The sequence below is a fragment of the Aythya ferina genome (assembly GCF_964211825.1).
Source record: "Aythya ferina genome assembly, contig: HAP1_SCAFFOLD_46, whole genome shotgun sequence".
NCBI lineage: Eukaryota > Metazoa > Chordata > Aves > Anseriformes > Anatidae > Aythya > Aythya ferina.
Window position 1 is genome coordinate 600,475 of NW_028181457.1, and position 21,189 is coordinate 621,663.

Genomic DNA, 21,189 nt, shown 5'->3' on the forward strand with positions numbered 1-21,189 from the left:
AAAACTATGAATTTCCCCGCAAAACCACCCTAAACTCACCTGATCTTCTTCAAAACCCACAATCCACTCCCATTTCCCTTAAGGACCAACTAAAACCCAACGGAGACCCCAAAACAAGTCAAAAACACCCCAAACAAGAACAGGATAACCCCTAAAAAAGAAAGAAAACCCCAAAAAAACATAGATCCACCCCAAAACCACACTAAACCTACCTGATGTTCTCCAAATCCCAAAGTCCACTCCCAACAAACTTAAAACACATTAGGAAATCAACAAAACACAACGGAAACCCCAAAACACATCAAAAACACCACAAAAAAAAGTAGGATCACCCCCAAAACTGGAAGAAAACCCTAAAAGCCGTTGATCCACCCCAAAAGTCCCCCTAAACCTACCTGATGTTCTCCAATACCCACAATTTACCCGTTTTCACCATGATGAACAACAAGAACCCAACAAAAACCAACGGAGACCCCAAAACACATCAAAAACACACCAAAAAAGAACTGGATCAGAAGAAAAAAAAAAACAAAACTATGCATTTCCCTCCCAAATCACCCTAAACTCACCTGATCTTCTTCAAAACCCACAATCCACTCCCATTTAGCTTAACGACCAACGAGAACCCAACAAAACCCAACGGAGACCCCAAAAACGTCAAAAACACCCCAAAAAAGAACTGGTTCAACCCCAACAACGAAAGAAAACCCCAAAAGCCATAGATCCACACCAAAAATCCCCCTAAACCAACCTGAAGTTCTCCAAAACCCACAATTTACACTTTTCCACATTGATGACCATGGAAAACCCAACGAAACCCAACGGAGACCACAAAACACGTCAAAAAAAAAAAAAAAAAAAAAAAAAAAAGAAAGGGATCACCCCCAAAATTGGAAGAAAATCCTTCAAAATCATAGATCCACCCCAAAACCACCCTAAACCTACCTGATGATCTCCAAAACCCACAATTTACAATTTTCCAACATGATGACCATGGAAAACCCAACGAAACCCAACGGAGACCCCAAAAGAAGTCAAAAACACCCAAAACAAGAACGGGATAAACCCTAAAAACGAAAGAAAACCCCAAAAGCCATAGATCCACACCAAAAGTCCCCCTAAACCTACCTGATGTTCTCCAAAAGCCACAATTTACACTTTTTCACCAGGATGACCAACATGAACCAAACGAAAACCCAAAACGAGACACCAAAACACGTCAAAAACACCCCAAAAATAAAGGGATCACCCATAAACTGGAAGAAAATCCCCAAAAAGCACGGATCCAATCCCAAAACCACCCTAAACCTACCTGATGTTCTCCAAAACCCACAATTTACCATTTTCCACCACGATGACCAACGAGTACACAACAAAACCCAACGGAGACCCCCAAACACCTCAAAAACTTCCCAAAAAAGAACGGGACCACCCCAAGAAACAGAAGAAAACACCAAAAAACATGACTCTGCCCCAAAAGTCCCCCTAAACCTACCTGATGTTCTCCAAAAGCCACAATTTACACTTTTTCACCATGATGACCAACAAGAACCCAACTAAAACCCAACGGAGACCCCAAAACACGTCATAAACACCCCAAAAAAGAACAGGATCACCCAAAAAAAAAACAGAAGAAAAGACCAAATACCATGAATCCACCCCAAAATTCCCCTAAACCTACCTGAAGTTCTCCAAAACCCACAATTTACAATTTTCCACCACCATGACCACATAAAACCCAAGGAATACCAACGGAGACCCCAAAACACGTCAAAAACACCCCAAAAAAGAACGGGATCACCCCCAAAAACAAAAGAAAATCCCCCAAAACCATAGATCCACCCCCAAAACCAACCTAAACCTACCTGATGTTCTCCAAAACCAACAATTTACCCTTTTCCACCATGTTGACCACGGAAAACGCAACGAAACCCAATGGAGACCCCAAAACACGCCAAAAACACCCCCAAAATGAATTGGATCACCCCCCCAAAAAAAAAAAAAAAAAAAAAAAAAAAAAAAAAACAGAAGAAAACCCCATATATCATGAATCCACCCCAAAAGTCCCCCTAAACCTACCTGATGTTCTCCAAAACCCACAATTTACACTTTTCCACCATGATGACAACGGAAAACCCAACGAAACCCAACGAAGAACCCAAAACACGTCAGAAACACCCCAAAAATGAATTCGATCACCCCAAAACTGGAACAAAATCCCCCAAAACCATAGATCCACCCCCAAAACACCCTAAATCTACCTGATGTTCTCCAAAACCCACAATTTACACTTTTCCACCATGATGACCACGGAAAACCCAACGAAACCCAACGGAGACCACAAAACACGTCAAAAACACGCCGAAAACCAACTGGATCACTAGAAAAAACAGAAGAAAACCCTAAAAACCATGAATCTGCCCCAAAAGTCCTCATAGACCTACCTGATGTTCTCCAAAACCCACAATTTACACTTTTCCACCATGATGACCACGGAAAACACAACGAAACCCAACGGAGAACCCAAAACACGTCAAAAACACCCCAAACAAGAACAGGATCACCCCCAAAACCAAAGAAAACCCCAAAAAGCACGGATCCAATCCCAAAACCACTCTAAACGTACCTGATGTTCTCCAAATCCAAATGTCCACTCCCAACCACCATAAAACCCATTAGGAACTCAACGAAACCCAACGGAAACCCCAAAACACGTCAAAAACACCCCAAAAAAGAACTGAATCAGAAGAAAAAACACCAAAAACTATGAATTTCCCCGCAAAACCACCCTAAACTCACCTGATCTTCTTCAAAACCCACAATCCACTCCCATTTCCCTTACGGACCAACTAAAACCCAACGGAGACCCCAAAACAAGTCAAAAACACCCCAAACAAGAACAGGATAACCCCTAAAAAAGAAAGAAAACCCCAAAAAAACATAGATCCACCCCAAAACCACACTAAACCTACCTGATGTTCTCCAAATCCCAAAGTCCACTCCCAACAAACTTAAAACACATTAGGAAATCAACAAAACACAACGGAAACCCCAAAACACATCAAAAACACCACAAAAAAAAGCAGGATCACCCCCAAAACTGGAAGAAAACCCTAAAAGCCGTTGATCCACCCCAAAAGTCCCCCTAAACCTACCTGATGTTCTCCAATACCCACAATTTACCCGTTTTCACCATGATGAACAACAAGAACCCAACAAAAACCAACGGAGACCCCAAAACACATCAAAAACACACCAAAAAAGAACTGGATCAGAAGAAAAAAAAAAAACAAAACTATGCATTTCCCTCCCAAATCACCCTAAACTCACCTGATCTTCTTCAAAACCCACAATCCACTCCCATTTAGCTTAACGACCAACGAGAACCCAACAAAACCCAACGGAGACCCCAAAAACGTCAAAAACACCCCAAAAAAGAACTGGTTCAACCCCAACAACGAAAGAAAACCCCAAAAGCCATAGATCCAATCCCAAAACCAACCTAAACCTACCTGAAGTTCTCCAAAACCCACAATTTACACTTTTCCACATTGATGACCATGGAAAACCCAACGAAACCCAACGGAGACCACAAAACACGTCAAAAACACCCCCAAAATGAATTGGATCACCCCCCCCCAAAAAAAAAAAAAAACAGAAGAAAACCCCATATATCATGAATCCACCCCAAAAGTCCCCCTAAACCTACCTGATGTTCTCCAAAACCCACAATTTACACTTTTCCACCATGATGACAACGGAAAACCCAACGAAACCCAACGAAGAACCCAAAACACGTCAGAAACACCCCAAAAATGAATTCGATCACCCCAAAACTGGAACAAAATCCCCCAAAACCATAGATCCACCCCCAAAACACCCTAAATCTACCTGATGTTCTCCAAAACCCACAATTTACACTTTTCCACCATGATGACCACGGAAAACCCAACGAAACCCAACGGAGACCACAAAACACGTCAAAAACACGCCGAAAACCAACTGGATCACTAGAAAAAACAGAAGAAAACCCTAAAAACCATGAATCTGCCCCAAAAGTCCTCATAAACCTACCTGATGTTCTCCAAAACCCACAATTTACACTTTTCCACCATGATGACCACGGAAAACACAACGAAACCCAACGGAGAACCCAAAACACGTCAAAAACACCCCAAACAAGAACAGGATCACCCCCAAAACCAAAGAAAACCCCAAAAAGCACGGATCCAATCCCAAAACCACTCTAAACGTACCTGATGTTCTCCAAATCCAAATGTCCACTCCCAACCACCATAAAACCCATTAGGAACTCAACGAAACCCAACGGAAACCCCAAAACACGTCAAAAACACCCCAAAAAAGAACTGAATCAGAAGAAAAAAAAAACAAAACTATGAATTTCCCCGCAAAACCACCCTAAACTCACCTGATCTTCTTCAAAACCCACAATCCACTCCCATTTAGCTTAACGACCAACGAGAACCCAACAAAACCCAACGGAGACCCCAAAAACGTCAAAAACACCCCAAAAAAGAACTGGTTCAACCCCAACAACGAAAGAAAACCCCAAAAGCCATAGATCCACACCAAAAATCCCCCTAAACCAACCTGAAGTTCTCCAAAACCCACAATTTACACTTTTCCACATTGATGACCATGGAAAACCCAACGAAACCCAACGGAGACCACAAAACACGTCAAAAAAAAAAAAAAAAAAAAAAAAAAAGAAAGGGATCACCCCCAAAATTGGAAGAAAATCCTTCAAAATCATAGATCCACCCCAAAACCACCCTAAACCTACCTGATGATCTCCAAAACCCACAATTTACAATTTTCCAACATGATGACCATGGAAAACCCAACGAAACCCAACGGAGACCCCAAAAGAAGTCAAAAACACCCAAAACGAGAACGGGATAAACCCTAAAAACGAAAGAAAACCCCAAAAGCCATAGATCCACACCAAAAGTCCCCCTAAACCTACCTGATGTTCTCCAAAAGCCACAATTTACACTTTTTCACCAGGATGACCAACATGAACCAAACGAAAACCCAAAACGAGACACCAAAACACGTCAAAAACACCCCAAAAATAAAGGGATCACCCATAAACTGGAAGAAAATCCCCAAAAAGCACGGATCCAATCCCAAAACCACCCTAAACCTACCTGATGTTCTCCAAAACCCACAATTTACCATTTTCCACCACGATGACCAACGAGTACACAACAAAACCCAACGGAGACCCCCAAACACCTCAAAAACTTCCCAAAAAAGAACGGGACCACCCCAAGAAACAGAAGAAAACACCAAAAAACATGACTCTGCCCCAAAAGTCCCCCTAAACCTACCTGATGTTCTCCAAAAGCCACAATTTACACTTTTTCACCATGATGACCAACAAGAACCCAACTAAAACCCAACGGAGACCCCAAAACACGTCATAAACACCCCAAAAAAGAACAGGATCACCCAAAAAAAAACAGAAGAAAAGACCAAATACCATGAATCCACCCCAAAATTCCCCTAAACCTACCTGAAGTTCTCCAAAACCCACAATTTACAATTTTCCACCACCATGACCACATAAAACCCAAGGAATACCAACGGAGACCCCAAAACACGTCAAAAACACCCCAAAAAAGAACGGGATCACCCCCAAAAACAAAAGAAAATCCCCCAAAACCATAGATCCAATCCCAAAACCAACCTAAACCTACCTGATGTTCTCCAAAACCAACAATTTACCCTTTTCCACCATGTTGACCACGGAAAACGCAACGAAACCCAATGGAGACCCCAAAACACGCCAAAAACACCCCCAAAATGAATTGGATCACCCCCCCCAAAAAAAAAAAAAAAAAAAACAGAAGAAAACCCCATATATCATGAATCCACCCCAAAAGTCCCCCTAAACCTACCTGATGTTCTCCAAAACCCACAATTTACACTTTTCCACCATGATGACAACGGAAAACCCAACGAAACCCAACGAAGAACCCAAAACACGTCAGAAACACCCCAAAAATGAATTCGATCACCCCAAAACTGGAACAAAATCCCCCAAAACCATAGATCCACCCCCAAAACACCCTAAATCTACCTGATGTTCTCCAAAACCCACAATTTACACTTTTCCACCATGATGACCACGGAAAACCCAACGAAACCCAACGGAGACCACAAAACACGTCAAAAACACGCCGAAAACCAACTGGATCACTAGAAAAAACAGAAGAAAACCCTAAAAACCATGAATCTGCCCCAAAAGTCCTCATAGACCTACCTGATGTTCTCCAAAACCCACAATTTACACTTTTCCACCATGATGACCACGGAAAACACAACGAAACCCAACGGAGAACCCAAAACACGTCAAAAACACCCCAAACAAGAACAGGATCACCCCCAAAACCAAAGAAAACCCCAAAAAGCACGGATCCAATCCCAAAACCACTCTAAACGTACCTGATGTTCTCCAAATCCAAATGTCCACTCCCAACCACCATAAAACCCATTAGGAACTCAACGAAACCCAACGGAAACCCCAAAACACGTCAAAAACACCCCAAAAAAGAACTGAATCAGAAGAAAAAACACCAAAAACTATGAATTTCCCCGCAAAACCACCCTAAACTCACCTGATCTTCTTCAAAACCCACAATCCACTCCCATTTCCCTTAAGGACCAACTAAAACCCAACGGAGACCCCAAAACAAGTCAAAAACACCCCAAACAAGAACAGGATAACCCCTAAAAAAGAAAGAAAACCCCAAAAAAACATAGATCCACCCCAAAACCACACTAAACCTACCTGATGTTCTCCAAATCCCAAAGTCCACTCCCAACAAACTTAAAACACATTAGGAAATCAACAAAACACAACGGAAACCCCAAAACACATCAAAAACACCACAAAAAAAAGCAGGATCACCCCCAAAACTGGAAGAAAACCCTAAAAGCCGTTGATCCACCCCAAAAGTCCCCCTAAACCTACCTGATGTTCTCCAATACCCACAATTTACCCGTTTTCACCATGATGAACAACAAGAACCCAACAAAAACCAACGGAGACCCCAAAACACATCAAAAACACACCAAAAAAGAACTGGATCAGAAGAAAAAAAAAAACAAAACTATGCATTTCCCTCCCAAATCACCCTAAACTCACCTGATCTTCTTCAAAACCCACAATCCACTCCCATTTAGCTTAACGACCAACGAGAACCCAACAAAACCCAACGGAGACCCCAAAAACGTCAAAAACACCCCAAAAAAGAACTGGTTCAACCCCAACAACGAAAGAAAACCCCAAAAGCCATAGATCCACACCAAAAATCCCCCTAAACCAACCTGAAGTTCTCCAAAACCCACAATTTACACTTTTCCACATTGATGACCATGGAAAACCCAACGAAACCCAACGGAGACCACAAAACACGTCAAAAACACCCCCAAAATGAATTGGATCACCCCCCCCAAAAAAAAAAAAAAAAAAAACAGAAGAAAACCCCATATATCATGAATCCACCCCAAAAGTCCCCCTAAACCTACCTGATGTTCTCCAAAACCCACAATTTACACTTTTCCACCATGATGACAACGGAAAACCCAACGAAACCCAACGAAGAACCCAAAACACGTCAGAAACACCCCAAAAATGAATTCGATCACCCCAAAACTGGAACAAAATCCCCCAAAACCATAGATCCACCCCCAAAACACCCTAAATCTACCTGATGTTCTCCAAAACCCACAATTTACACTTTTCCACATTGATGACCACGGAAAACCCAACGAAACCCAACGGAGACCACAAAACACGTCAAAAACACGCCGAAAACCAACTGGATCACTAGAAAAAACAGAAGAAAACCCTAAAAACCATGAATCTGCCCCAAAAGTCCTCATAAACCTACCTGATGTTCTCCAAAACCCACAATTTACACTTTTCCACCATGATGACCACGGAAAACACAACGAAACCCAACGGAGAACCCAAAACACGTCAAAAACACCCCAAACAAGAACAGGATCACCCCCAAAACCAAAGAAAACCCCAAAAAGCACGGATCCAATCCCAAAACCACTCTAAACGTACCTGATGTTCTCCAAATCCAAATGTCCACTCCCAACCACCATAAAACCCATTAGGAACTCAACGAAACCCAACGGAAACCCCAAAACACGTCAAAAACACCCCAAAAAAGAACTGAATCAGAAGAAAAAAAAAACAAAACTATGAATTTCCCCGCAAAACCACCCTAAACTCACCTGATCTTCTTCAAAACCCACAATCCACTCCCATTTAGCTTAACGACCAACGAGAACCCAACAAAACCCAACGGAGACCCCAAAAACGTCAAAAACACCCCAAAAAAGAACTGGTTCAACCCCAACAACGAAAGAAAACCCCAAAAGCCATAGATCCACACCAAAAATCCCCCTAAACCAACCTGAAGTTCTCCAAAACCCACAATTTACACTTTTCCACATTGATGACCATGGAAAACCCAACGAAACCCAACGGAGACCACAAAACACGTCAAAAAAAAAAAAAAAAAAAAAAAAAAAGAAAGGGATCACCCCCAAAATTGGAAGAAAATCCTTCAAAATCATAGATCCACCCCAAAACCACCCTAAACCTACCTGATGATCTCCAAAACCCACAATTTACAATTTTCCAACATGATGACCATGGAAAACCCAACGAAACCCAACGGAGACCCCAAAAGAAGTCAAAAACACCCAAAACGAGAACGGGATAAACCCTAAAAACGAAAGAAAACCCCAAAAGCCATAGATCCACACCAAAAGTCCCCCTAAACCTACCTGATGTTCTCCAAAAGCCACAATTTACACTTTTTCACCAGGATGACCAACATGAACCAAACGAAAACCCAAAACGAGACACCAAAACACGTCAAAAACACCCCAAAAATAAAGGGATCACCCATAAACTGGAAGAAAATCCCCAAAAAGCACGGATCCAATCCCAAAACCACCCTAAACCTACCTGATGTTCTCCAAAACCCACAATTTACCATTTTCCACCACGATGACCAACGAGTACACAACAAAACCCAACGGAGACCCCCAAACACCTCAAAAACTTCCCAAAAAAGAACGGGACCACCCCAAGAAACAGAAGAAAACACCAAAAAACATGACTCTGCCCCAAAAGTCCCCCTAAACCTACCTGATGTTCTCCAAAAGCCACAATTTACACTTTTTCACCATGATGACCAACAAGAACCCAACTAAAACCCAACGGAGACCCCAAAACACGTCATAAACACCCCAAAAAAGAACAGGATCACCCAAAAAAAAACAGAAGAAAAGACCAAATACCATGAATCCACCCCAAAATTCCCCTAAACCTACCTGAAGTTCTCCAAAACCCACAATTTACAATTTTCCACCACCATGACCACATAAAACCCAAGGAATACCAACGGAGACCCCAAAACACGTCAAAAACACCCCAAAAAAGAACGGGATCACCCCCAAAAACAAAAGAAAATCCCCCAAAACCATAGATCCAATCCCAAAACCAACCTAAACCTACCTGATGTTCTCCAAAACCAACAATTTACCCTTTTCCACCATGATGACCACGGAAAACGCAACGAAACCCAATGGAGACCCCAAAACACGTCAAAAACACCCCCAAAATGAATTGGATCACCCCCCCCAAAAAAAAAAAAAAAAAACAGAAGAAAACCCCATATATCATGAATCCACCCCAAAAGTCCCCCTAAACCTACCTGATGTTCTCCAAAACCCACAATTTACACTTTTCCACCATGATGACAACGGAAAACCCAACGAAACCCAACGAAGAACCCAAAACACGTCAGAAACACCCTAAAAATGAATTCGATCACCCCAAAACTGGAACAAAATCCCCCAAAACCATAGATCCACCCCCAAAACACCCTAAATCTACCTGATGTTCTCCAAAACCCACAATTTACACTTTTCCACCATGATGACCACGGAAAACCCAACGAAACCCAACGGAGACCACAAAACACGTCAAAAACACGCCGAAAACCAACTGGATCACTAGAAAAAACAGAAGAAAACCCTAAAAACCATGAATCTGCCCCAAAAGTCCTCATAAACCTACCTGATGTTCTCCAAAACCCACAATTTACACTTTTCCACCATGATGACAACAGAAAACACAACGAAACCCAACGGAGAACCCAAAACACGTCAAAAACACCCCAAACAAGAACAGGATCACCCCCAAAACCAAAGAAAACCCCAAAAAGCACGGATCCAATCCCAAAACCACTCTAAACGTACCTGATGTTCTCCAAATCCAAATGTCCACTCCCAACCACCATAAAACCCATTAGGAACTCAACGAAACCCAACGGAAACCCCAAAACACGTCAAAAACACCCCAAAAAAGAACTGAATCAGAAGAAAAAACACCAAAAACTATGAATTTCCCCGCAAAACCACCCTAAACTCACCTGATCTTCTTCAAAACCCACAATCCACTCCCATTTCCCTTAAGGACCAACTGAAACCCAACGGAGACCCCAAAACAAGTCAAAAACACCCCAAACAAGAACAGGATAACCCCTAAAAAAGAAAGAAAACCCCAAAAAAACATAGATCCACCCCAAAACCACACTAAACCTACCTGATGTTCTCCAAATCCCAAAGTCCACTCCCAACAAACTTAAAACACATTAGGAAATCAACAAAACACAACGGAAACCCCAAAACACATCAAAAACACCACAAAAAAAAAGCGGGATCACCCCCAAAACTGGAAGAAAACCCTAAAAGCCGTTGATCCACCCCAAAAGTCCCCCTAAACCTACCTGATGTTCTCCAATACCCACAATTTACCCGTTTTCACCATGATGAACAACAAGAACCCAACAAAAACCAACGGAGACCCCAAAACACATCAAAAACACCCCAAAAAAGAACTGAATCAGAAGAAAAAACACCAAAAACTATGAATTTCCCCGCAAAACCACCCTAAACTCACCTGATCTTCTTCAAAACCCACAATCCACTCCCATTTACCTTAACGACCAACGAGAATCCAACTAAAACCCAACGGAGACCCCAAAACAAGTCAAAAACACCCCAAAAAAGAATGGGATAACCCCCCAAAACGAAAGAAAACCCCAAAAAAATAGATCCACCCCAAAACGACACTAAACCTACCTGATGTTCTCCAAAACATGCAAGTTAAACTTTTCCAACATGATGAAAAACAAGAACCCAACAAAACCCAACAGAGACCCCAAAACATGTCAAAAACACCCCAAAAAAGAACGGGATCACCCCCAAAACTGGAAGAAAATTCCCCCCCCCAAAATTTACAATTTTCACCAGGATGACCAACATGAACCAAACGAAAACCCAAAAGGAGACACCAAAACACGTCAAAAACACCCCAAAAAAGAACGGGATCACCCATAAACTGGAAGAAAATCCCCAAAAAGCACAGATCCAATCCCAAAACCAGCCTAAACCTACCTGATGTTCTCCAAAACCCACAAATTTACCCTTTTCCACCATGATGACTATGGAAAACCCAACGAAACCCAACGGAGAACCCAAAACACGTCCAAAACACCCCGAAAAAGAACGGGACCACCCCAAAAACAGAAGAAAACGCTAAAAAAAACAGAAGAATTCCCCCAAAACCATAAATACACCACCCAAAAAAACTTAAAAACACCTGATATTCTCCAAAACCCACAATTTACACTTTTCCAACATGATGACCAACAAGAACCCAACAAAACCTAATGGAGACCCAAAAACACATCAAAAACACACCAAAAAAGAACGGGATCACCCCAAAAAAAAAAAAAAAAAAAAAACAGAAAAAAAAAACAAATACCATGAATCCACCCCAAAAGTCCCCCTAAACCTACCTGATGTTCTCCAAAACCCACAATTTACACTTTTCCACCATGATGACCACGGAAAACCCAACGAAACCCAACGGTTTTAAGAAAATTAAGCAAAAGAATTTTCATAGTGTCTAGGCAAGCATTATGCAGCTCCTTACTTCAGCAGGGAGCTTTCGCAACTCCCGCTCCTCAAACAGAAATCCTTGTTTTTATAATGCAAAAGACAATGAACAAACATTTATGGTGTATTACCCTAAGTTTTTGGGTTAGGGTTTTTTGCGTCTTAATGTTTTGGGGTTAGGGTTTGGAGCGCCCTAAGTTTTTGGGCTAGGGCTTTGAGCATTCCTAACGTTTTGGGTTGGGTTTGGGTTTTGAGCATCCTAAGATTTTGGGTTGGGGGTTTTAGGCATAGGTCTTCAGGGGTTTAGTGTGGTAAATAGTTTGGGTTAGGTCTGTAGGGGTTTCGAGGTTTTTTGGATGTTAGGGCTTGAGGCTTTTTTTGTAAGGGCGGTGAGGGTTCCAGTGAGTGCTGGTAAATGCAGTTCTCGAGCACTCGGCCTGTGATTGGCCATGCTGGCTGTGCGGGGAATGCTGGTAGGTGTAGTTTTCCGGCAGTGGGAGGCCATGTTGTGTGCCCAGAGCATGCCGGGAGATGTAGTTCTCGGGACTCCGGACTTCCGGGAGGCCATGTTGCGTACCCAGAGTATGCCGGGAAATGTAGTTTTCGGATTCGGGACTTCCGGAAGGCCATGTTGAATGCCCAGAGCATACCGGGAGATGTAGTTCTCGGGAACTAGGGTTAGGGGCTAGGGCTGGGGCTAGAGTTAGGGTTTCGGGTGAGGGTTGGGGTTGGGGGTTATTGTTAGGCTTAGAGGGTTAGGGTTAGGCTTAGAGGGTTAGGGTTAGGGATAGGTTAGGGGTAGGTTTAGAGGGTTAGGGTGAGGGTTAGGGGTTAGGGGTTGGGGTTGTGGTTAGGGTTAGAGTAAGGGTTAGGGTGAGAGTATTAGGGTTAGGGTTTGGGTTCAGATTAGGGTACGGGTAAGGGTTAGGGCAAGGGTAAGTGTTAGGGTAAGGCTAAGGGTAAGGCTTAGGGTGAGGATAAGGTTTAGGGAAAGGGTTAGGTTTAGGGTAAGGATTAGGGTAAGGGTAAGGATTAGGGTTAGGTTTGGGGTAAGAATAAGGGTAAGCTAATGGTTAGGATAAGGGTAAGGGTTAGGGTAAAGGTTTTCATTTGTTAAAGCTGAAACGCAGTATGCAATCTGGGACGTCACAGCCAGAGCTGCCTATGGCAAGGTGAAAGAGGAAAAGATGGAGCAGATGTTCTACTCCTAGTTTTTTCTTTATACGTAAATAAAAGTTTGAGCTAATTCCAGTTGGAAGAGTTCCAATTACTTGTTTGGTCATAATGTCTTTTAATATTGAAAGCTGCAGCAAAAGCATGGGGATTTTTGCTTCTAGAAACACCCTAGTTCTCTTGTCTGCACTATGCATGCTTTTGAGCTAAAACTGATTAAAAAATAAAAAGAAAAATCACACACACACACACAAAAAAAAAAAACAAAAAACAAACACCACAGCTGCTGCTGCTGCTCTCTTCCTACTTCCTTGTGCTTTGCCCCTACCCTTCCCAGGTGATTGGATTTGGGTGCTAGTCGGGGCCAAATGGTATGTGAGTCCCAGGCATCCCCTCAGAGAGCTCATTCTGCTTGGGCTGCTCTTTGGGGTGTTTGTTTTTCCTTCGGTCAGTTGCAGGCTTCTTCAGGTGGATGAGAGTTTATGGACTGATGCGTTTCCAAGTAGCGAGGGGTACGCACATCTTTTTGAGGTAACAGCTAGTAGGATCTGTTAGAATAATGTAGTACTTGGTGCCTTTATTGCATGCAGTTCTTTATCAGGTGAGTAACTGTTGCGAGTAACTGAAGTCAATGTTACTTGGTGTGTTTGCTATGCAGTGCCTGTGCGGACTATTGCACGAGACACAGCCTTCTGACATCTGGCCCAGCAACTACTAAATAAGGGGAGGGGAGAAGCTGAAGAACGACCAAAGGACAAAGCCTGGGAGGAAGACTACGAGCCTTCAGTACGAGCGGCCCCCAGAGGGACCACCGGAGACTGATAACGCCTGCACCAGTGGGAGGGTTTGGATTCTGGGAACTAATTAGAATAACCCTGCCTTTTGTAGAAGTAGTAATGAATATGTATTAGCCTAGCAGCATAAAAAACAGCCGCCTGATGTAACTTGTGTGCGTCTTGGTGGAGCAGAGACTCCTGGCGCACCCAGCGCTGCTTGCTTACCTCTATTCCTTTAATAAATCATAAACATTAATTGTAAGCCTATTTGGGACTCGGTCATTTATTACAAGTGGGACCTCCCGATGGGTGGAAGCTGTCGGGATAGCTCGGGATGCTGAGGCGTGGTGCTGCAAGGAGGTTGGTGGTCGGTGGCGCCCTGGGGCAGGCCGAATTGGGAGGGGGCGAGGCGGCGGGTGGTCGGTGGCTTCTGTGGAAAAGGCGCTTGTATGGGGGGGCTGCGCATTCAGAGGAACCTTGACAGGCTGCAGATAGGGGCAGGCAGGAACCTTTTGAAGTTCAGGAGAGGGAAATGCCAAGCCCTACCCCTAGGGAGAAACACCTCTGTTTACCAGCACTGGCTAGCTCGATACTGAATAAGCATTTCTTCATGGAAGGGGTGCTTTGCTATTAGAACAGGCTGCCCGGGGAAGTGGTAAGAGACCCGATCCTTAAAAGTATTGAAGAGACATGTGGACATAGCCCGGGAGTCCGGCCTCCGGCAGGGCGGGAGCTGGCTCTTCCGAGCCCCTGTGCTCCGGTCTTGTGCGACGCGTTTGCAAGCAGCACCGGGTGCCGGGTCCGACATCGGACGGTTCGGGGACGGCGATTCCGGGGCCGTCGGCTAGCGGGGGCCGGCTATGTCGTGTCCCGGGGATCCGACTTCAGGGGGCGTGGGGGCCGGCCGTGCAGTGAAGCGGGGGGCTGGCGTCCGCCGGCTTCCCAGAGAGCGGGCTTTCGGTCCCGTGCGGTTCGGTGGCCGGCCGTCCCGAAACCCTGGGCACCGGTCTTGTGCTAGACTCCGCGGGCTCCGGGGCCGAACTCGGCTTCTCGGGGCCGGCGGTCGCGGTGTCCAGGTGTCCCGCCTCGGGCGGCGCGGGGCCGGCTGTCCCTAGCAGCTGGGTTCCCAAGAGCTTCTGGGCTCCCAAGCGTCGCCCAAGACCGGATCCCAGAGAATCGGGACGGCCGGCCGCACCGCTGCGACTAGCACAAGCGTCTCCCGACAACGGAGCCCAGGAGCTTGCGAGGGTCAGATTCCGCGCCCCGGGATAGAGAAACGGGGAGCGCGGGTCGGCCGGCCGCAGCTTCGCACGGGACCGAACCCCCTGTCTCCGGCACGGCCAGACCCCGAGCCGGCAGACAGCAGCCTCCCGCTTCACGGCACAGTCGGCCCCCAACCCGCCCGAGTTCTGATCGCCGGGACACGGGACAGCCGGCCGCGCCGCCCGAGGCCGGACACCTGGAGCCCGGGACCGCCGTCCCTGACAAAGCCAAAGTCGGACCCGGACCCCGCTGCGGCTAGCACACGCGTCGCCCAGGAACGCAGCCTACGACCTCGGGACGGTCGCATCCCGCGCCTCCGGCAGGAGCTACCCGGGAGGGCAGGACGGCCTGCCGCAGCTCCGCAAGAGACCGAACCTGCTGGATTCCGGGACGGCCAGAGCCCGAGCCGGTGGGCAGCAGCCTCCCGCTTCACGGCTCGGCAGGCACCCACGTCGCCCGACTTCGGACCCACGGGACAGCCGGCACCCGCGCCGCCGGAGGCCGGACACACGGGCCTCGGCATCGCCGTCCCCGAACCGCACGAAGTCACACACGGTCTCCGGTGCGTCCAGCACACGCATCGCAAAGACCGGAGCCCAGATTATAGGATCAGCCAGCCCCGCGCCGCCCGAGGTCGGACCGGGATCCCGGTGCGCTTGGCACATGCGTCGCCCAAGAACGGCACCCAGGGCCGCGGGATGGTCGTGCGTCACGCAGCCCGAGTTCGGACCCCCGGAACACGGGACAGCCGGCACTCGTGCCTGGCTCTTAGGGACTTGGAAAGAGTCCTGATGCTGTGCCAGCACTATGCAGCAATAGGCACAACACTGGAGTGATTTCAGTGTTGTTCCAGCTACGAGTGCAGAGTACAGCACTGTGCGGGCTGCTGCAGGGAAACGGTGACTCCAGCTCAGACAGACCCAACACAACTTCCACCCCTTATTCCATAACTTTTGTGTCACAATCAGGTACAGTTTAGTATATAGATGGTCTCATCACCATAGTTTTCTGTCCATTGAAGCATTTTTATGTCTGTACTTCTCTTTATTCTATAGGTATTTTCCCAAAATGCTCATAAAAAACTGTTGATGGTTTCACCATCATCTGTCAAAGTGGTCACTCAGGGCAGGCGAAGTTGGTTTTCTTGACACCAGCACCAGCTTAGCTCACATCACTGTTGCACTTGCCTGGTTCCTTGCAAATTTGACCTTTCATTGGTTCTGCAGTGTCCTCCTACAACACATAACTTGGATGACAGATTAATTTTCTCCCAGTGTTAAATCTCCTTGAGGCACACACTTGATATCCCCATCTTTCTGCATCACCCACCAGGTATACCCTGGACCTTGGGCAAAGACAATCCCACGAGTGGGTTTGCCTTTTCCCATGGCAGGGGCAACCCACACCGCCTTCCCCATCCACTTCCCCACATGCACTACAGTGACTTTAGCTTCTCCCACAGTGTGTAGGGGTTTTGTTTCAGCAGGACCAGTACGGCTTTCAGACCCCCTGTTGTTAACTAAGCAAGTGGCCTCTGGTAGGTTTATATCCTAATGTTTCCATGTCGCAGCACCCAATGCTCGCAGCATAGTTTTTAACAGTCCATTGTACTTCTCAATCTTCCCAGAGGCTTGTGGGATCCCAGCTGCTTGGCTTCGTTGCCTTCTAGCTGTTGGGTATTGGCCCCACTATCCCAGCGTCGAAGCAGCCAAGTGAGGATGTGCTCACCTGGACGGCGACTGAAGGCTTTTCGTATTTCTCGCAGCTCACTCAAGGATAGAGACCGAGTAGTTTCTGATTCATCTATGATTTCAGTCTCCGTGATGTTGCCGTGATAACGCTGCTTTAGAGCCGCTTGCCTTTTCCTCTTCTCCCTCATCCATAGGAGGCGCTCCTTCCCTTACTAAACGACCTGATCTCCGTTTCCACTGTTTTGTCTTTACTACGGGGGCGACTGATACCAAAGATGGTCGGTCCTCTGGGGTGGTCACAGTGTGTGCTGTCTCATCATCAAATTCAAGAACCTCCCTATCCCCTTGAGGGTGCTGGGCAATGTTAATTGACATCTGATAGGCGTAAGCCAGACCCCAGCAGAGTGCAGCCAGCTAGAGGAGTTCTCTAGTATTGCCAGGGTCAGGGCATACATCTTTCAAACATTCTAACAACTTTCTTGGATTTTGTACTTGTTCAGGGGTGAAATTTAGAACCATTGGAAGAGAAAACCGTGATAGGTACCTGCCCAAATCCCCCCACACACCTTGCCACCCACAACTTTGTCTGGGGACAGGTCCCTGGATAATATTCTTAATAAATTGCTTTGCCTTGGGGAAGAAGACAAACACTACACCTAGTAAGAGGAGGATAATATCTCACCGGGGTATCCAAGATACTGAAAGGCTGCTGTAATTAGCCCACAGGGAGAAAAGTAGAAGACACCACACCCGATATTATTCACTGATTGACTGCTGGGGGCAAAAAAGAAGGCACTGTAATTCTTAATATTGTCAATAATATAATCTCCAGGAGACCAGGAGGATAACAATGCCGGGCTTGAATACCAAACCAAACTGAAGGCCAGTATGTTACAGCACAACATGTTAAAAAAACAAGCACAGACTTCAACATTTTCTCCGATCGGATGTAAAGGAAAAAAGAAAACAGAGTGGGCTACATACAACATATCCACACAGAAAAGTATTACCAGAAAACCGAGCATTATGACAACCAATATGTTAGTTGTAAATACTTCAATCAATACTACTGTTATCTCAACCCTCGAGCCCCACGTTGGGCGCCAAAAAGGACAGTGGTGGTTTTACTCAGGTGGGCAGCCGAGCTCCACCACAAGCGCTCCCTCACTCCCCCTCTCGTCAAAGAGGGAGGGGGAGAAAATACAACACAATCCCGGGGCACGGGATTCTGTCCTCCGGTGGCGCGGGTGCCAGTTGTCCTGTGTTCCGGGGGTCCGAACTCGGGCTGAGTGACGCACGACCATCCCGCGGCCCTGGGTGCCGTTCTTGGGCGACGCATGTGCCAAGCGCACCGGGATCCCGGTCCGACCTCGGGCGGCGCGGGGCTGGCTGATCCTATAATCTGGGCTCCGGTCTTTGCGATGCGTGTGCTGGACGCACCGGAGACCGTGTGTGACTTCGTGCGGTTCGGGGACGGCGATGCCGAGGCCCGTGTGTCCGGCCTCCGGCGGCGCGGGTGCCGGCTGTCCCGTGGGTCCGAAGTCGGGCGACGTGGGTGCCTGCCGAGCCGTGAAGCGGGAGGCTGCTGCCCACCGGCTCGGGCTCTGGCCGTCCCGGAATCCAGCAGGTTCGGTCTCTTGCGGAGCTGCGGCAGGCCGTCCTGCCCTCCCGGGTAGCTCCTGCCGGAGGCGCGGGATGCGACCGTCCCGAGGTCGTAGGCTGCGTTCCTGGGCGACGCGTGTGCTAGCCGCAGCGGGGTCCGGGTCCGACTTTGGCTTTGTCAGGGACGGCGGTCCCGGGCTCCAGGTGTCCGGCCTCGGGCGGCGCGGCCGGCTGTCCCGTGTCCCGGCGATCAGAACTCGGGCGGGTTGGGGGCCGACTGTGCCGTGAAGCGGGAGGCTGCTGTCTGCCGGCTCGGGGTCTGGCCGTGCCGGAGACAGGGGGTTCGGTCCCGTGCGAAGCTGCGGCCGGCCGACCCGCGCTCCCCGTTTCTCTATCCCGGGGCGCGGAATCTGACCCTCGCAAGCTCCTGGGCTCCGTTGTCGGGAGACGCTTGTGCTAGTCGCAGCGGTGCGGCCGGCCGTCCCGATTCTCTGGGATCCGGTCTTGGGCGACGCTTGGGAGCCCAGAAGCTCTTGGGAACCCAGCTGCTAGGGACAGCCGGCCCCGCGCCGCCCGAGGCGGGACACCTGGACACCGCGACCGCCGGCCCCGAGAAGCCGAGTTCGGCCCCGGAGCCCGCGGAGTCTAGCACAAGACCGGTGCCCAGGGTTTCGGGACGGCCGGCCACCGAACCGCACGGGACCGAAAGCCCGCTCTCTGGGAAGCCGGCGGACGCCAGCCCCCCGCTTCACTGCACGGCCGGCCCCCACGCCCCCTGAAGTCGGATCCCCGGGACACGACATAGCCGGCCCCCGCTAGCCGACGGCCCCGGAATCGCCGTCCCCGAACCGTCCGATGTCGGACCCGGCACCCGGTGCTGCTTGCAAACGCGTCGCACAAGACCGGAGCACAGGGGCTCGGAAGAGCCAGCTCCCGCCCTGCCGGAGGCCGGACTCCCGGGCTATGTCCACATGTCTCTTCAATACTTTTAAGGATCGGGTCTCTTACCACTTCCCCGGGCAGCCTGTTCTAATAGCAAAGCACCCCTTCCATGAAGAAATGCTTATTCAGTATCGAGCTAGCCAGTGCTGGTAAACAGAGGTGTTTCTCCCTAGGGGTAGGGCTTGGCATTTCCCTCTCCTGAACTTCAAAAGGTTCCTGCCTGCCCCTATCTGCAGCCTGTCAAGGTTCCTCTGAATGCGCAGCCCCCCCATACAAGCGCCTTTTCCACAGAAGCCACCGACCACCCGCCGCCTCGCCCCCTCCCAATTCGGCCTGCCCCAGGGCGCCACCGACCACCAACCTCCTTGCAGCACCACGCCTCAGCATCCCGAGCTATCCCGACAGCTTCCACCCATCGGGAGGTCCCACTTGTAATAAATGACCGAGTCCCAAATAGGCTTACAATTAATGTTTATGATTTATTAAAGGAATAGAGGTAAGCAAGCAGCGCTGGGTGCGCCAGGAGTCTCTGCTCCACCAAGACGCACACAAGTTACATCAGGCGGCTGGTTTTTATGCTGCTAGGCTAATACATATTCATTACTACTTCTACAAAAGGCAGGGTTATTCTAATTAGTTCCCAGAATCCAAACCCTCCCACTGGTGCAGGCGTTATCAGTCTCCGGTGGTCCCTCTGGGGGCCGCTCGTACTGAAGGCTCGTAGTCTTCCTCCCAGGCTTTGTCCTTTGGTCGTTCTTCAGCTTCTCCCCTCCCCTTATTTAGTAGTTGCTGGGCCAGATGTCAGAAGGCTGTGTCTCGTGCAATAGTCCGCACAGGCACTGCATAGCAAACACACCAAGTAACATTGACTTCAGTTACTCGCAACAGTTACTCACCTGATAAAGAACTGCATGCAATAAAGGCACCAAGTACTACATTATTCTAACAGATCCTACTAGCTGTTACCTCAAAAAGATGTGCGTACCCCTCGCTACTTGGAAACGCATCAGTCCATAAACTCTCATCCACCTGAAGAAGCCTGCAACTGACCGAAGGAAAAACAAACACCCCAAAGAGCAGCCCAAGCAGAATGAGCTCTCTGAGGGGATGCCTGGGACTCACATACCATTTGGCCCCGACTAGCACCCAAATCCAATCACCTGGGAAGGGTAGGGGCAAAGCACAAGGAAGTAGGAAGAGAGCAGCAGCAGCAGCTGTGGTGTTTGTTTTTTGTTTTTTTTTTTTGTGTGTGTGTGTGTGATTTTTCTTTTTATTTTTTAATCAGTTTTAGCTCAAAAGCATGCATAGTGCAGACAAGAGAACTAGGGTGTTTCTAGAAGCAAAAATCCCCATGCTTTTGCTGCAGCTTTCAATATTAAAAGACATTATGACCAAGCAAGTAATTGGAACTCTTCCAACTGGAATTAGCTCAAACTTTTATTTACGTATAAAGAAAAAACTAGGAGTAGAACATCTGCTCCATCTTTTCCTCTTTCACCTTGCCATAGGCAGCTCTGGCTGTGACGTCCCAGATTGCATACTGCGTTTCAGCTTTAACAAATGAAAACCTTTACCCTAACCCTTACCCTTATCCTAACCATTAGCTTACCCTTATTCTTACCCCAAACCTAACCCTAATCCTTACCCTTACCCTAATCCTTACCCTAAACCTAACCCTTTCCCTAAACCTTATCCTCACCCTAAGCCTTACCCTTAGCCTT